The sequence below is a fragment of the Anomalospiza imberbis genome, chromosome 3, assembly GCF_031753505.1.
Source record: "Anomalospiza imberbis isolate Cuckoo-Finch-1a 21T00152 chromosome 3, ASM3175350v1, whole genome shotgun sequence".
NCBI lineage: Eukaryota > Metazoa > Chordata > Aves > Passeriformes > Viduidae > Anomalospiza > Anomalospiza imberbis.
In genome coordinates, this window is record NC_089683.1 from 98,788,518 (window position 1) to 98,805,577 (window position 17,060).

The 17,060-nt window shown below is 42.4% G+C and overlaps 1 protein-coding gene across 1 annotated transcript in view; it reads left to right on the plus strand.

The window, feature by feature from the left end:
* Positions 1–411: 411 nt before the first annotated feature.
* The window catches only part of CAPN13 (calpain 13), a 77,280-nt gene continuing 60,631 nt past the window's right edge, over positions 412–17,060 (plus strand). The window contains exon 1 of the mRNA XM_068185970.1: positions 412–1,410. The gene's annotated coding sequence lies outside the window, so the exon portion shown is untranslated. The remainder of the gene's footprint in view (positions 1,411–17,060) is intronic.

A 17,060-nucleotide genomic window follows, 5' to 3' on the forward strand; every position in this document is an offset into this window, starting at 1 on the left:
CGGCATCCTGGTGCTGTAATGGTGTTCTGGCATTTGAAATGTTCAGAAGAATCAGTGTTACAAGCACTTTGAGCAGTTTTCATGAATTTTGATCCTGCTGACAATTCCTGGATCATGCCCATGGACATCCAGCCTATGTTACGTAGCAGAGATGATTGTTTTCTTTAAATGCAGTCACACCCAAAGCCTGTGTGTAGTCACAACCAGATCCAAGGGTATTACTAACATCAGCTCTGACCCTCTTGGCCTAAGTCCACACAATTTAGATGGCTTTTACAAATTTTACTGGACTCCAGCTGCCTGAGGCCACTGACAACAAGGATGTGCAGCAATGATCATCTCACCAGAAGCAGGAGAACCTTGGTGTTGGGAGAGGGCACTTCTAATTCTCATACTGAGACTGCTATGACCTCCTTACTAATCCTTGGGAGGTTGATCTGGGGGTGGCTGTGCAGAAGGCAAGGTGAAAAGGAGGTTTCCTGGAGTTTGGCAGTGGTGGGAAGCACTGGCTGACACTGCAGCTGATGGGGGCCAAGGTGGATGGGTTTATAAGATGTGGAGGTGTGAGGTTGGTGAGTTACCAAGGAGAATTCAGATGATTTGAGCATGAAAACACCTGCACCCAAGGGTGCAGAGAGTCTGAGTGGATCTCAGATCAGCACCCTGCACTTTCAGGGGGATTTATTTTGACTGATAACTGATCCAGTGCTTGAAATGGCTGCCCCAGAATGCTCTAGGGGTTAAAAAGAATTTGTTTATCTGGTCACAAAATACTTTCACTTCTGTTAATGGAACTGTTATTAGAGTGGCAGTGGATTATTCAGTGCCCTGGACATGAAACCTTGATTTGGACACGGCCTGTATGTTGATAACAGGCATTGCTTGTCCTGTCTCTGCAGCTGTGCATTGCCAGAGTATGCATTGGTATGTTTGCAATGGATCCTTGGCGTGAAGGATCGCAGTTATTGCATCTTGAAATTGATTTTCTTCTACGGAAAGCTGTTTGAAGCAAAAACCAATTTGGTTTGTATAAACTACATTAGAGATAAGAAGATATCCCTCAGAGTGCACGAGATCACCTTAGAAGATGTTTTCACCCTACTGCAAGTAACAAGTCACACAATAAAAAGAATTTCTTACAGCTGATCTGATCTCCACCCATCCGTGAGCTGGCTCTGAAATGAGATAAACCTATCTTCTCTAATTCAGGACAGGTGTATCATATTTCCCAATCACATTACAGAGACTAGGGAGGCCTGGTGGTGTTAACACTGAGCATATAACCCGGGCAAGTGAGGCAGTTTGTCTGCTTTGAGGGACTGGCCTTGTAAATGAGATGCTAAACTGCTCCCACTGATCTGAAGCTGATCTGGAAGCTGGTATGTGAGGCTCTACCTGTGCTGCTACCCAGTAGTGGCTCTGGATGGTCATCTATGTGGCTTGCTTTTCTTTCTGGATAGATTTGGTGTCTTAAATCTCCTGTCTAACTCAGTCTTTCCAGTCTGATCCTCAGTTGGTTGCTGTTTGTTTAGGTAGTGTGGTAGCCAACCTACAGAAAGAGCAAAACAGAAAGTATGCTTTAAAGGGAAAAGCAGTGAGGGGAAAAAATAAGCACAACAAACCCACTAATTTCTCCTCCTTTCCTTTTCCTGGTCTCTTGGCCTTCTGTAATAGATATCCCTGATGTGTACTAATCTAATTTGTAGGGTATCTAAGAGGTATCAGGGCTTGGGAAACCACAGGGGTGCTGAAGGTACAGGTGGATTTGCAGTCCAACTTGGGGCTGGAGACATCCCTTCTCTTCCCTAAGCACAAGGTTGTCAGCTCCAGTTCTAAGACTGGATGTGTTTTGTGGGTCCTGAGTTGCCATTTTCACTTGGCACAAGTATCAGGTTGGTTCAGGAACACTAAGAAGTTTCTCCAAATAGGAGCAGGTGGATTCCTAGCAAGAGCTGCCAACTCAGGTTGTCCATGAGACTACAGTGGAAAAGACTGACCCGGCCTGGGGCAAGCACTGGCTGTTCTGCAGGGAACAGGGTGGCATTCATATCTGGGCTTCTTGCTTTTGATGGCAGAAAGCAAATCTGTTGGTTTGGCTGCACGTAGCTGTGGAAATGAAAGGTGCTGTGTTTATGTATCACAATAATTAATGTGTTGTCAAAAAGTGCCTGAGAACACAAGCATCCAGAAGGAAAAGGGAAAAATCTGTGGTGCTTCAATTGGATTTTTTAAGAAGTTACTGGACTGAGGAAAGAAAAAGAACACATTCTTAACCTGACTTCAGCTTTTTGTGGCAAATAATGATGGCAGAGCTGTGGGTGGGCAGATGTGTAGGAAGGGACTGTGTGCTATCCAATCTGTGATTGGAAAGGGCAGCCCTGAGCTGCTTTAAGGAGAGGCAATGGATCCAGAGTTGAGCTCTGCTTGCTCTATCAGGTGTCCTGCGTGCTCAAGAGCACAGGGCTGTGCTGGGTCCCCGGGGAGCTGTGGAGGCTCCATCAGTGCTGGTTGTGGGGGGATGTGTGGTGTTGTGCTGTGCCCCCCTTCCCTTCCTGGAATGATGCTCCTGGGGCCCGATGCCCCAGCACAGCCAGGGGGAGCACAGGGACTTAGTTACCTTTGGTGGGACCCAAGGGAGCGAGAAGCCAGCTCTGTTCAGGCAGTCACGAGTTGTTCCTTGGAGGCTGCTCTTTTTCGGACACCTGGCTGTGCCTGGAGCATCCTGCAGTTGTTGGCATATTATCAGCTAATTTAAAATTACTCACACAAGCGCTTATCAGTACGTGAGACCAAAGGGTGTTAGTGGGCATAATGACAAGGAAGGCTTTATGAACCACTTCATGAAGCCAAATCCTCAGGTGCTATTGAGCTGTAATTAGATTTGAGGATAATAAGATTTTTTTTCTTTCTTCTTCTTTTTCTTTCCCTCCCCCCCCCCCCCCCCTTTCTTTCTGGTAGCAAATCCAGGGAAAAATTTGAGCTCTCAGTTCATTCTTATGTGTTCAGAGTGTGGCTGCAGGCTGTACTCAGTAACACAAAGGGATTACAACTTGATATCAAGTAGCCTGGGAGAAGTGTGAGCATGAAAGTACAGGGATGTGTTTTACTGTAAACCATGTGGATCCCTTGTGGATGTGGCTAAGAAAGGCCTCCCGAGCCTTAGGGGCAATTAATAATGAAATCAACTAATAACAAGATCTGCAATGTGAAGAGAAAACTAGCCAGCATTTTGTTATGGGGAGAAAATGAGCAAACCAGCAGGGGACATGCTGATCATGTCTGATTCATGTTGTCTCTATAATCTCAGCTAAAGTTTTAACAGCCCGGGAAGATGAATTACCCACTCTACCCAACACAGGGATCAGCATGGGGTTTATTAGAAGCAGGCTATCATTTAACAATGTCAGGAGTGTATTTATTATTAAGCAGTAGACTCCACAGTCTAAATGGAAAACCATCACTCCTCCTTAGACACCAAACAAGGTATGTTCATAAAGCCAAATGGCCAATACATTGTAGTGCCTGAACACAAATACACAGTCTGCTTTACTGGACCTCAGGGCTTTCTATGTTTAGCTACAGACTAACAAACCGAAGTGTTTGAAGCTACTGGAGGACAAAGCTGTACACCATATGCTGATTTTGACTCTCAAAACTCCCTGGTGACTTCATTCCAGTGAAGAAAGCATATAAAGAAACTGGAGAGAGAATTCTGGGTTCAGCACGGAAGGATTGGTTAAAAGTTAATGCTTATGGGTCAGGGTACAAAACCCTCTGAAAGCAACTCGGCTTTCTTAAATGCACGGTGTACTTTCAGCTCAGAGATTGCTCAGTCCTTCCCTTTTCCTGGAGCCCAATGCCTTTGTCCATAAGAAGATCAATCAGTAAAATGTTTGGTAATGCACAGTGAACATTTTGGTTTTATTTATTACTACATTAAGATACCCAGTATGGAAGCATAAATAATACAGTTCAAGTAAACCATCACTTAATGTAATAATATTTCAAGCTGGATTTGTGGGAAAGGCTTGGGGCTGGCCATGTTTTCAGTCCAGCTTTGTAAATCCAGAGTATTTCTGAACCAATAAGCATACGATGCTCTCAACCTGTAGCATGGGCAAGGAACTCTTACATTTTGCAGTTCTGCTCTTGCTGCAAAGTCAAACAGCAATCACAGCAACATCTTCTGGTCTAAATGTGGGAAAGAGTTCCTGGGCACAGCCATCTGAGTGGTCTGACTGTAGGCTTCCACAATTGGCTTTGAACATCACCAAAAAAATATTTTCTTTGCAATCTAGGAGGCCTGATTTGCCATATTTTTAACATGTCCTCCTAATGGCCCTGTTGGGAGATACCTTGAAATATGACAAAGTGGATTTTCAAAATTTAGAAGCCAAACTGTGGAATGAACTGACAGCTGAGTCAGGGATGGAGCAAATACATCAGACTGATTTTTTTTTTCACCTGTTTTTGTCAGCTATCTGGGAATACCTGGTTTCTGAGGTTTAAGCAATATTACAGAAATTTATTAACATTTCATGTCACTTTAAATTATTTTCTTTAATTTCTCAGATTAGGGATTTGTAAACTTACTAGACTAGAAATGCAGAGTTAATGCTCAACTTCAAATCTGCTCTTCATCAAAAGTTGCTTTGTAAAAAGAAAAATGAACCAGTTGACTTTTCTGTTCCTCATTATTGTCTTGCACTTGGAAAGGGAAATACCAGTTGTCCATTTGAATGTTATTTGCAACTGAAGCTAGTCTTTGCATCTCACTCTGAGAGATATATTTTAGTTTGGGGCATGGATCTGGAAGGTCTTGGTGTAACACGACTTTTTCAATTCTCTTCACCTTCAGTGTTTAATTTGCCCATTCAAATTTGAAGTCCGTTTGTGTTTCATTGCCATTCCCATCAGCTGCTTCTACTGCTGTCACTGTTCCCTGAATTCCCCATAACCATTATCCCTGATCAAGTCATAAAAGCAGATATGATACCATCTCCACAGGAATGATTTTCATCTAGGTGTGATGAATACCTCTTGAACTGCAATAGCTTGGATTCCAGCCATGCATAATTTTTGCATTAATTATGTCATTACTGTTTAATTGCTGCAATTAGCAGCATCACTTTATCTGAGCCATCACTGTCATCATATGGCCTCCACATTATAGCAGGATCCCACCTGTTGGGGCACTCTATGCAGATGTATGGGGTGTCCATGTAATAATATCAAGAAGCTGTGCTCACCTGACCACAGGAAAGGGAGTATCTGAGCTAATACCTCTTCTTTGTGAAGGCACCTAAAACCCTGCAAGGTGACCTGCAAAATGGTGCCTCTCTGAAATGTTTCTTTATGTCCTTTTTCTGTAGCTTCAGATGGCTACACAAAGTACAGGAAATAGGGAATAAGATCTCAGCCTGAATTTTAAGGAGCTTCATAAACTCAATTTATATTCCATCATGACAAGAAGTGCCACCTGGAGGTGATAGGCAGGTTGTTTAGGAAATGAAGACCAGGCTGGGACTGTGTGTCAGGAGGCAGAGTGATGAGGGTGTGACCACACTCTTCCAATGCACTGTCGCTGGTCACCTCATGCAGAAAGAGATTCCCTTCAGGGCTATTAGGGTGATGTTTCTGAAGATCTGAGTGCTTCCTGCCATCTAGTGAAAATGTTAAATGGTGGATGACAGGAGTGTCATCTGGGAGTGCTTTAGGAATCCACCCCCTCCTAAGCCCCTGCTGCATGTGCAGTGGGGGGGCTCTGTGCAGAGCCACTTGTGGGTTTGTAGGACCTCAGGGAACCCTGTCAGGATGAACAAGATGGAAGCATCTCACAGGCAGGCATGAGACCCTCTGTTTCCATCTTACACCAAGGCTGGCCACAGCACAAATTGTTACACCCCCAGACCACATCTTTGCTGTTTCTGACTTTAAGGTAAAATCTTCAACATTGCTTCTTGTCAGTCTTCTGCACTAAATTAAAATCTATTTGAGATAATGTCAGAGGGGTGGCAGTGCAGCAGGTTATTTGTTAATCCTACAGCTATAACACGTGGAAAAAGCTGCCGGGGCTAGGGTACACGCATGGTATTAGACGAGTACTAAAGTCTGCATTTTCGTTTTGCAGAGAGGGAAGGGCTTGTTTCCCAGAAGTAATCACTCTTCCAGTAACCTGACCAACCCTCGAGAGATTATACAAATTAAAACTGTGTTTTCTTATTCAGAAGCAAGATCAGCTCTTAGAGAGTCATACTTTATGCTGTGGTTGTTGGGCTTGGGAGGTTCCTGGCTGTGTGACTCTCAGGTCTCAGATTCAGCGTCAAGCTGTCTGCTAACAGCACCATCAGCCCTCATTACTGCACAATATCCATCAAGCAATAAGCCCTGGTATCTATTTAGCAGCAGGAGATCCTTAACCAGGAGAAGTGCTCTGCTTTAAGACATTCTGCCTTAAACAAGGGTCAGCCATCCTGCCAAATGCATAAAACTCACTTTACCCAAACACTTTTTTTGAGTAAAACACAGAGAAAAACAACTTTTTAAATTGCTTTTAATTCTTAGTAAAATTTTTTTTGGTGCATCTGATGAGAAAGCTTTTTGTGTGTGCTTCAGGAACTTTTTGGAGCCTTTTTTTCCTTTTTTTTTTTTTGCAGTGGGACTGCTGGGAGTTCTTATGATTGTTGCATTCATTTGAGCTTGCTTACACAGACAAAACTCACTCAAGCAAAATCACTGCTGATCACTCTGTAAGTGGGAATGACAATGAGGTGACAGTTATATGGGCTCAGTTTCATGGGCATGAACCATCTTCATTGGCTGGAAAAGCTGCCTTGGGAGGAGTTCAACCTTTTTGTGTTTGTTTCAAACACTTAGGGAAAAAAGCAGCAATTACAGAACGTGGCTTTAGGTCATATCAAGTCACCCAGTGATGAACATTTATGCCACATATTACCAGCTTTATAAACTGCACTGTTCTGTGCCAGTGGTTACACACTGTATAGGTAATTGTAAAACAAACTCCATATTCCAATTGACACCCTTTCTAATTACATCTCACCTTCATTAGGCTATTAAAGTGATAAATGCTAGCAATTACGTTGAACTCCAGTGAAAACCCTCTGTCTGTGGTGTGAGTGATTTGCCTAGGAGCCTGGTAGAATTCTACCAGTGGAGCAAAGCTCTGAACAAAACAACCCCAAAAAAGGAAAAAAAAAAGAAAAAAGTTGTTTTTTTTTTTTTTTTTTTTTTTTTTCCTGAAAAACAGCTCAACTGATTAGAGAGTCTCTGACACCAAAGCCCGTGCCCAGCATCGAACAGCATGGCTGGATGGGGCCGATCTGCCAGCCGTAAGCTGCAGCTTCTCATTTTAATTGGATCTCTGTAGGAGAGGGAAGAGTGAGTGGATCTGGCTTGTGCTTCAGCATGGCACAAGGTGTTCTCATTCAGCACTGGTGGCTGTTCTGTGGTTGTCCTTTGCACATTTTGGCCCTCCCGTGTTCTTGCACAGGAGATCTCCCTCACATGAAGGGACAGGATTCCTGGGATAAGCATGGTTGGACATCTTTGCTCTGTGTGTGTGTAGGATTTAAATGTGCATGGTCACCTGTGTTCTAGCTTAGATGTGGTCCCTCCTGCACGAGCCAGACATGGGTGGGAAGACAAAAAGCTGCCTTCTGTCACAAGGATGGGATGTGGCACAGCACTGGATGGTGGGGTAAGGAGGATTCCCAGGTGTTGAGCTGCCCTGTGGCAGGGGTGACCTGGCTTTCCTTCCTCCCTGGCAGCCCCTTCTAGAGAGCCAGGGAAAAGAGCTGGTGATATCTGGGGTTTGGGTTTCTCCCTGTTGAGTGATTTGGGGGAGCAGAGGAGACGGGAAGGGGCTTTTTTTGCTCCAGTGCCTGCAGCACCTCCTCCCAGCCTGATGTAGGGAAGGAGTTGGGGGGACACCCAAACGACAGCCTTTCTATATGGTCAGGAAGTGGGACAGAAGGTTTGGGATCACCCTGCGGGTCTGCCCGGTTTCCATCTCACAGGAAATTTAATTTTAAGTCCTCTAAATGCTTTGTAACAGCCACACATGTGTTCCAGTGGAGACAGCAGCCAGCCACCACAGCAGCAGATGTTTCCTTTCCTGCAGGGTTGAGCCAACCACGGGGATGGAGTGACAGAGATTTGTAGTTCTTTTTTAATAAATCTGAAAATTTCTGCAGACTTTTTCCTGAGGTTTACTGCAAGGCAGCCGCTATTACTGTCAAGAGCATGGCCTGAGCTGGACACAGGCTTGCCCAGCTCCTCAGGGATGGTTTCTTTGGGGCCAAACAACTGGAGCTTCCTATGAGTAACATATTTGCCAGAGAAGGAAGGACAGCCAAAGTCACCTCCTCTTATCATTCCTGATCTTCGCATGGACAGATTGAGGGCTTCTCAAATGCAGTCGCTGTCTGAAATGATTTGCTGCATGCAGCCATTAGTCATTTCTGATTTCTGAATTTTTCAGTCTGTGAGCACCTCAAAGTGAGGTATTTGAGATTCTAAATCCTGCCTGTGCTGATGTGTTGATTAGCTGGTCTGAATGCATTGAGGTACTTGATGTGTTTCTATTTTGTGACTAAAATGATTGTGACCTTAAAATGTTTTGTACTACTAAAATAATAAGCCATTAAAACCCTTAGTAATCTGTGCCTTAAGAATATTATCCAGAGCTGGGAAGGAACAGCTGTGGCTGCTTATTGACAAATGATAGCAGTGAACCTTCCCCCAGCTTCTTTTGACAGGATTGCTTTTAGATCTGTACTTTTCTTTGCCATATCTGAGTATCTTGCAGAAAAACCCTGAGTAAAGCTATCACCATCTGTTTTATTATTTCTTCCATTATACCAGAAAAAGACACAGGTGAAAAAGGATGGTTTGTTTTGGTATGAATGCCTTCTCTAATAAGGACTGTCCCTAGCAAAGCTTTCTGCATTTCATTAGCTACAAGCTGGACATTGCACTAGTCTGTTGATGTGAAAATTTTGTGAGTTTTCACCCAAATGATAGAATCTCCATCTATTTTCAGTGACTCGTGCTACACAATGTGAAATCTGTTTTCTGTGACTATTTTTTGCCGCTAAAATATTTTCTTAGAATACTACTTTTGAATATATTGTTGCCAGTAAAATTATTTAGAGTGCATTTGTAGAAAAGTGACATGAAGTTAGCAGGAACCTGGAAGAAAAAAAAAAAAAAAACCACAGACGAAAACAAGCCTTTTAAAAAGAGGAAAGATAATTTCTCAGGAAAACAATGCAGATATTATAAGCCTCTTCCATTGAATACCAGCATGGTGACCTCAAACAGAGATGTACACAGCCTCCCTGAGCTGCTCTGCCATTCTGAAAGGCACTCTCTGCCTGCCACCACCCAGTCACCTCCTGGGGATGAGTTCTCTGGGGGAAGAGAGAGAAAAATCAATGGGAGATGCCTGGTTCTCTGCAAGGGCGCAGTTCATAGCTGGTGTAACCTTCTGTGAAACCAAAGCTCCTGGTGTGTGAGTCGGGGGCAGAACTCCTGTGGCCCTGCCCCGCTGCTGCCTAGGTCCCAGGAGTGCTGGAGGGTGTTTGTGGGTGGTTTACTGGATCAAGAATAAACAGATGTGTGTGTGAGTCAAACCAACACCTGTGTCAGACAATGACAGCAGCACCAGTCAACAAATGGTGTTCCTGTGTTCTGGTGACACCCAGCTTGCTGTCCATGAGGAACCCAACCCCAGGTAATAGTCAGCAGGTAGTCAGTGGACCTGGTCATTGCACATATTTACTTTTCAAACACCTCTGACACAAATTTTACTAAATGGCCTAGCACAGATGCAGGTGTGATGTAGCAGCTTGTGTTAAAGCTATCAGCAGAGATGCAGATGAAAGGAAACAGGGAAATGTTCAGGCATGTGGGCTTTTCTTCAAGTCTGAAAGTAACCTCAAAAGGTTGCTTTTGCTGGCTAGCAAAGCAGCACTATTATTTACCAAATGGCAGTTTGCAGATGCCCGTCCCCTCCAGCCTGGATCAGATGCCTTCTTTAGGGCAGAAAATAAGTTTGTGGCATGGGCATGTAGCTCTGGACATCTCCTGTGGTATTTAGCAGTAGGGGTGGAACTCAGTGTTTGTGGCCATTGACCCCAGGAAGGGTTAGGGTGCTGCTGCCTTGTCTCAGATATGCTGCAGGCTACACTGAAGTTATTGGATTATTCTGTCCAAGTCAGTGGTGTTTGGGTTAGATCCTGGAGCCAGCAGGCACCTGGACATGGTTTTATTCAGAAATCCAGGCCTTGAGCTAATCCCTGGTTAGAGAAACAAGATTTTTCAGGTGTATTTCTGAGATGGATTCTTGAGTCATAAACAGGAATTAATTTTCCAACTAAGTGGTTTCTGATTTTGCTTTAGATTGTCTCTCTCTGAATGTTTCACCAGTAAAATTTTTGCTCTTCCTGCTCCCTGTTGACTGAGATGGGAGGATCTAAACTGCCACCAGAAGTAGGGGCAAAAAAAAGGTGAAGGTGTGTACTGATAACAAGGGGGAGTTAAAAAAGTGGCTGTATCTGCACTGGAGCTCTGTGGCCTGTATTGCTGACCAGGTAACACAAGTAGAACCAAGGTATAGAAATCTTCATAATACATAATTATTATTATAATCACTTGGCTTTTCCACAGCCCATAACCATGCTTATTAACAAAATGCCCAGAGATTTATGAAGTCTGTTAAAAAAAAAAAAAAGTTAAAGATTAACTATTCTGAAACTTCCTTGGGCTTTTATATACCCACCAGTTAAAATACAGTAAAATTATTGTAATCATTCCTCAACCTGACACGGAATAATTGTTTGTTCTTACTGTTTGGATTACAGAGGTCTTTCAAGATCCAGTCTAAGGATCAAAGTCTTGCTGTTTGAGGCACTGTACACACACAATAAACCTGTGGCCCCAGCAAAGCTGCAGGATGGGCTATTTTTCAGTTTTTATTTCCCAGCAATGCAGTGATGTCTTTTCCCTCTCTCTTTCTCTGACAGTCCAGTTATTCAGTGCAAAACCCATCTTTGTGATTTCCTCCAATGCTCTGTGTAGCCCATAGTTAATAGGACCATCCCCAGTGCTTTGGCAGGAGGATATAAAGGGAGAGGAGAAGAGGAAGTTAATTATTTGTTCTGGGAATCTGATCCATCACAGCCCGTGGTATTTCCTGCTCAATCCCATTCTCTGTCACTCACTGGGGCTTATATTGGGTGAAACACATTAGAGTTGGATTCTCCAGCTAATGGCTACCAAGGCCTGCACTCAGTGTGCTGCAACAAGCAAGTAATTGAAATTCAGACTGCAGGAGAGAAAAGGCTTAGTCTTCATCTTAGCACATCACCCACTTACTTATACATAATTTTCTCCTGGATGCAGAAAATAAGGGACTTGATTCAGTATTGCCCCAAAGTCTTATCCCATACTAGTAAAAAAAAAATATGACAGTACGTAAAGATCCCAGCAGTGGTTGTTTTTAGGTTCAAAGTGTCTCAGCTTTTTTCTCTGGAGAAGAAACTTTAGCTGGTTCACTGTGGCAGAGTCAAGGTCCCTGACTCGTTCCTGGGAGCTGCTGGATTTGTGTTGCCTTTTCCATTAGTGAGTCAGGAGAGCTGCTTCATTCAGCTGTGCTCTACTCTCACTCCCCTTCTGCATCTCCCTGTGGCTCACCAGCATCAGAGTAGCTGGAGGAAATCAGATGTCTGGGAGAGGGACAAGACTTTCTCACCAGGTGGGCTGAGGGGGAGGATGTAGCTGCTTCTCATTCAGCTCTTGTGCCATCTTAAACCCTCTCTTATATTAGTGTTGATATAGTGAGATTAGTGATTTGGTCTGGGATTTTCTAATAAGCTCACCAAATTTAAAATTGACAAGTTCTGTTTCAGAACAAGATAAAATTAAAAATGCATCAGGAATCGAGGCACTATCACATTGTTTTCCAGTCTATCTTTACTCTCCTGGGTGCTTTCCAGAGTGGTACTGTGCCAGTTCTCACCTCAGTGGGAAGCAATCATTTCCAAGTCTGTCTCACCCTAGGGGTGGTTTTGCTGAGCCTTGTCTTCTCCTAGTGTCCCTCTTCCCTTTCACCAGTACCTTTTTTGCTGGATGGAATAATTTTCACAGAAGTCGTCCTCTGTAAATAACCTGAGACTCTGCCCTTCTTTTTACCGTCTTGCATATTATGGCCCTGTTTCTATCCTGTGACTGTTACCCATAGCCTCCTGTGTTTGACCATGGAATTAGACAGTTCAGTTCTTCTCTTCCTCCTCCCCAAGAAGAAGGAAGCATTTAGAAATGTAGTGCAGTTTGGCTGGACAAGTTGAAGGCAGTGTCTGATGTGTTTTCTTTTTCTTTTTCTTTTTCTTTTTCCTTTTCCTTTTTTCTCTCTCTCGTCTCTCTTTCTCTCATCTCTCTCTTCTTTCTTTTGTTCTTTTTTTCTTCCTTTATTCCTTTTTTCTCTTTCTTTCTTTCTTTTTTCTTTCTTTTCTTTCCTTTCTTTACTTTCTTTCTTTCCGAACTTCTCTTGTTCTTTCCTTCGTTCTTTCCTTCGTTCTTTCCTTCGTTCTTTCCTTCGTTCTTTCCTTCGTTCGTTCCTGCTTTCGTTCCTGCTTGCTTTCTGGCTTTCGTTCCTGCTTGCTTTCTAGCTTTCGTTCTAGCTTTCGTTCTTGCTTTCGTTCTTGCTTTCGTTCTTGCTTTCTTCTTGCTTTCTTCTTGCTTTCTTCTTGCTTTCTTGCTTTCTTCTTGCTTTCTTCTTGCTTTCTGCTTGCTTTCTGCTTGCTTTCTTCTTGCTTTCTTCTTGCTTTCTTCTTGCTGCTTGCTTTCTGCTTGCTTTCTTCTTGCTTTCTGCTTGCTTTCTGCTTTCTTCTTTCTTCTTGCTATCTTCTTGCTTTCTTCTTGCTTTCTTCTTGCTTTCTTCTTGCTTTCTTCTTGCTTTCTTCTTGCTTTCTTCTTGCTTTCTTCTTGCTTCTTGCTTTCTTCTTTCTTTTTGCTTGCTTTTTGCTTGCTTTCTGCTTGCTTTCTTCTTGCTTCCTCTTGCTTTCCGCTTGCTTTCCGCTTGCTTTCCGCTTGCTTTCCGCTTGCTTTCCGCTTGCTTTCTTCTTGCTTTCTTCTTTCTTCTTGCTTTCTTCTTGCTTTCTTCTTGCTTTCTTCTTGCTTTCTTCTTGCTTTTTGCTTGCTTTCTGCTTGCTTTCTGCTTGCTTTCTTCTTGCTTTTTGCTTGCTTTCTGCTTGCTTTCTGCTTGCTTTCTTCTTTATTTTGCTTGCTTTCTTCTTGCTTTTTGCTTGCTTTCTGCTTGCTTTCTGCTTGCTTTCTTCTTTCTTTTTGCTTGCTTTCTTCTTGCTTTCTTCTTGCTTTCTTCTTGCTTTCTGCTTGCTTTCTTCTTGCTTTCTTCTTGCTTTCTTCTTGCTTTCTGCTTGCTTTCTGCTTGCTTTCTTCTTTATTTTGCTTGCTTTCTTCTTGCTTTCTTCTTGCTTTCTTCTTGCTTTTTGCTTGCTTTCTGCTTGCTTTCTGCTTGCTTTCTTCTTTCTTTTTGCTTGCTTTCTTCTTGCTTTCTTCTTGCTTTCTTCTTGCTTTCTGCTTGCTTTCTGCTTGCTTTCTGCTTGATTTTTGCTTGCTTTCTTCTTGCTTTCCGCTTGCTTTTTGCTTGCTTTCTTATTTCTTTTTGCTTTCTGCTTGCTTTCTGCTTGCTTTCTGCTTGCTTTCTGCTTGCTTTCTGCTTGCTTTCTTCTTGCTTTCTTCTTGCTTTCTGCTTTCTTTCTGCTTGCTTTCTTCTTGCTTTCTTCTTGCTTTCTGCTTGCTTTCTTCTTGCTTTCTGCTTGCTTTCTTCTTGCTTTCTGCTTGCTTTCTGCTTGCTTTCTGCTTGCTTTCTTCTTGCTTTTTGCTTGCTTTCTGCTTGCTTTCTGCTTGCTTTCTGCTTGCTTTCTTCTTGCTTTCTGCTTGCTTTCTTCTTGCTTTCTTCTTGCTTTCTTCTTGCTTTCTTCTTGCTTTTTGCTTGCTTTCTTCTTGCTTTCTGCTTGCTTTCTTCTTGCTTTCTGCTTGCTTTCTTCTTGCTTTCTGCTTGCTTTCTGCTTGCTTTCTGCTTGCTTTCTTCTTGCTTTCTTCTTGCTTTCTTCTTGCTTTCTTCTTGCTTTCTGCTTGCTTTCTGCTTGCTTTCTGCTTGCTTTCTTCTTGCTTTTTGCTTGCTTTCTTCTTTCTTTTTGCTTTCTGCTTGCTTTCTTCTTGCTTTCTTCTTGCTTTCTTCTTGCTTTCTTCTTGCTTTCTTCTTGCTTTCTTCTTGCTTTCTTCTTGCTTTCTTCTTGCTTTCTTCTTGCTTTCTTCTTGCTTTCTGCTTGCTTTCTGCTTGCTTTCTTCTTGCTTCTTGCTTTCTGCTTGCTTTCTGCTTGCTTTCTGCTTGCTTTCTGCTTGCTTTCTTCTTTCTTTCTGCTTGCTTTCTGCTTGCTTTCTTCTTGCTTTCTTGCTTTCTGCTTGCTTCTTTCTTTTTGCTTGCTTTCTTCTTTATTTTTGCTTGCTTTCTGCTTGCTTTCTGCTTGCTTTCTGCTTGCTTTCTGCTTGCTTTCTTCTTGCTTTCTTCTTGCGTTCTTGCTTTCTGCTTGCTTTCTTCTTGCTTTTTGCTTGCGTTCTTCTTGCGTTCTTCTTGCTTTCTTCTTGCTTTCTTCTTGCTTTTTGCTTGCTTTCTTCTTGCTTTTTGCTTGCTTTTTGCTTGCTTTTTGCTTGCTTTCTTCTTGCTTTCTTCTTGCTTTCTTCTTGCTTTCTTCTTGCTTTCTTCTTGCTTTCTTCTTGCTTTCTTCTTGCTTTTTGCTTGCTTTCTTCCTTTCTTCTTGCTTTCTGCTTGCTTTCTGCTTGCTTTCTTCTTGCTTTCTGCTTGCTTTCTGCTTGCTTTCTTGCTTTCTGCTTGCTTTCTGCTTGCTTTCTGCTTGCTTTCTTCTTGCTTTTTGCTTGCTTTCTGCTTGCTTTCTTCTTTCTTCTTGCTTTCTGCTTGCTTTCTTCTTGCTTTCTTCTTGCTTTCTTCTTGCTTTCTGCTTGCTTTCTGCTTGCTTTCTTCTTGCTTTTTGCTTGCTTTCTGCTTGCTTTCTTCTTTCTTCTTGCTTTCTGCTTGCTTTCTTCTTGCTTTCTTCTTGCTTTCTTCTTGCTTTCTGCTTGCTTTCTGCTTGCTTTCTGCTTGCTTTCTGCTTGCTTTCTTCTTTCTTTCTGCTTGCTTTCTGCTTGCTTTCTGCTTGCTTTCTTCTTGCTTTCTGCTTGCTTTCTTCTTGCTTTCTTCTTGCTTTCTTGCTTTCTTCTTGCTTTCTTCTTGCTTTCTTCTTGCTTTCTTCTTGCTTTCTTCTTGCTTTCTTCTTGCTTTCTTCTTGCTTTCTTCTTGCTTTCTTCTTGCTTTTTGCTTGCTTTCTTCCTTTCTTCTTGCTTTCTTCTTGCTTTTTGCTTGCTTTCTTCCTTTCTTCTTGCTTTCTTCTTGCTTTCTTCTTGCTTTCTTCTTGCTTTCTTCTTGCTTTCTTCTTGCTTTCTTCTTGCTTTTTGCTTGCTTTCTTCTTGCTTTTTGCTTGCTTTCTTCTTGCTTTCTTCTTGCTTTTTGCTTGCTTTTTGCTTGCTTTCTGCTTGCTTTCTGCTTGCTTTCTTGCTTTCTTCTTGCTTTCTTCTTGCTTTCTGCTTGCTTTCTTCTTGCTTTCTTCTTGCTTTCTTCTTGCTTTCTTCTTGCTTTCTTCTTGCTTTCTGCTTGCTTTCTGCTTGCTTTCTTCTTGCTTTTTGCTTGCTTTCTGCTTGCTTTCTTCTTTCTTCTTGCTTTCTTCTTGCTTTCTGCTTGCTTTCTTCTTGCTTTCTGCTTGCTTTCTGCTTGCTTTCTGCTTGCTTTCTTCTTGCTTTTTGCTTGCTTTCTGCTTGCTTTCTTCTTTCTTCTTGCTTTCTGTTTGCTTTCTTCTTGCTTTCTTCTTGCTTTCTTCTTGCTTTCTTCTTGCTTTCTTCTTGCTTTCTGCTTGCTTTCTGCTTGCTTTCTTCTTGCTTTCTTCTTGCTTTCTTCTTGCTTTCTGCTTGCTTTCTGCTTGCTTTCTTCTCGCTTTCTTCTCGCTCTCTTCTCGCTCTCTTCTTGCTTCTTGCTTTCTTCTTGCTTTTTGCTTGCTTTCTTCTTGCTTTCTTCTTGCTTTTTGCTTGCATTTTGCTTGGTTTCTTCTTGCTTTTTGCTTGCTTTTTGCTTGCTTCCTTCTTTCTGCTTTCTTTCTGCTTTCTTTCTGCTTGCTTTCTGCTTGCTTTCTGCTTGCTTTCTTCTTGCTTTCTTCTTGCTTTCTTCGTGCTTTCTTCTTGCTTTCTGCTTGCTTTCTTCTTCCTTTCTTCTTGCTTTCTTCTTGCTTTCTTCTTGCTTTTTGCTTGCTTTCTTCCTTTCTTCTTGCTTTCTGCTTGCTTCCTGCTTTCTTCTTGCTTTCTTCTTGCTTTCTGCTTGCTTTCTTCTTGCTTTCTTCTTGCTTTCTTCTTGCTTTCTTCTTGCTTTCTTCTTGCTTTCTTCTTGCTTTCTTCTTGCTTTCTGCTTGCTTTCTGCTTGCTTTCTGCTTGCTTTCTTATTTTTCTTGTTGCTTTCTTCTTGCTTTTTGCTTGCTTTCTTCTTGCTTTCTTCTTGCTTTCTTCTTGCTTTCTTCTTGCTTTCTGCTTGCTTTCTGCTTGCTTTCTTCTTGCTTTTTGCTTGCTTTCTTCTTGCTTTCTTCTTGCTTTCTGCTTGCTTTCTGCTTGCTTTCTGCTTGCTTTCTGCTTGCTTTCTTCTTGCTTTCTTCTTGCTTTCTTCTTGCTTTCTTCTTGCTTTTTGCTTGCTTTCTTCTTGCTTTCTGCTTGCTTTCTGCTTGCTTTCTGCTTGCTTTCTTCTTGCTTTCTTCTTGCTTTCTGCTTGCTTTCTGCTTGCTTTCTGCTTGCTTTCTGCTTGCTTTCTTCTTTCTTTTTGCTTTCTGCTTGCTTTCTTCTTGCTTTTTGCTTGCTTTCTGCTTGCTTTCTTCTTGCTTTCTTCTTGCTTTCTTCTTGCTTTCTTCTTGCTTTCTGCTTGCTTT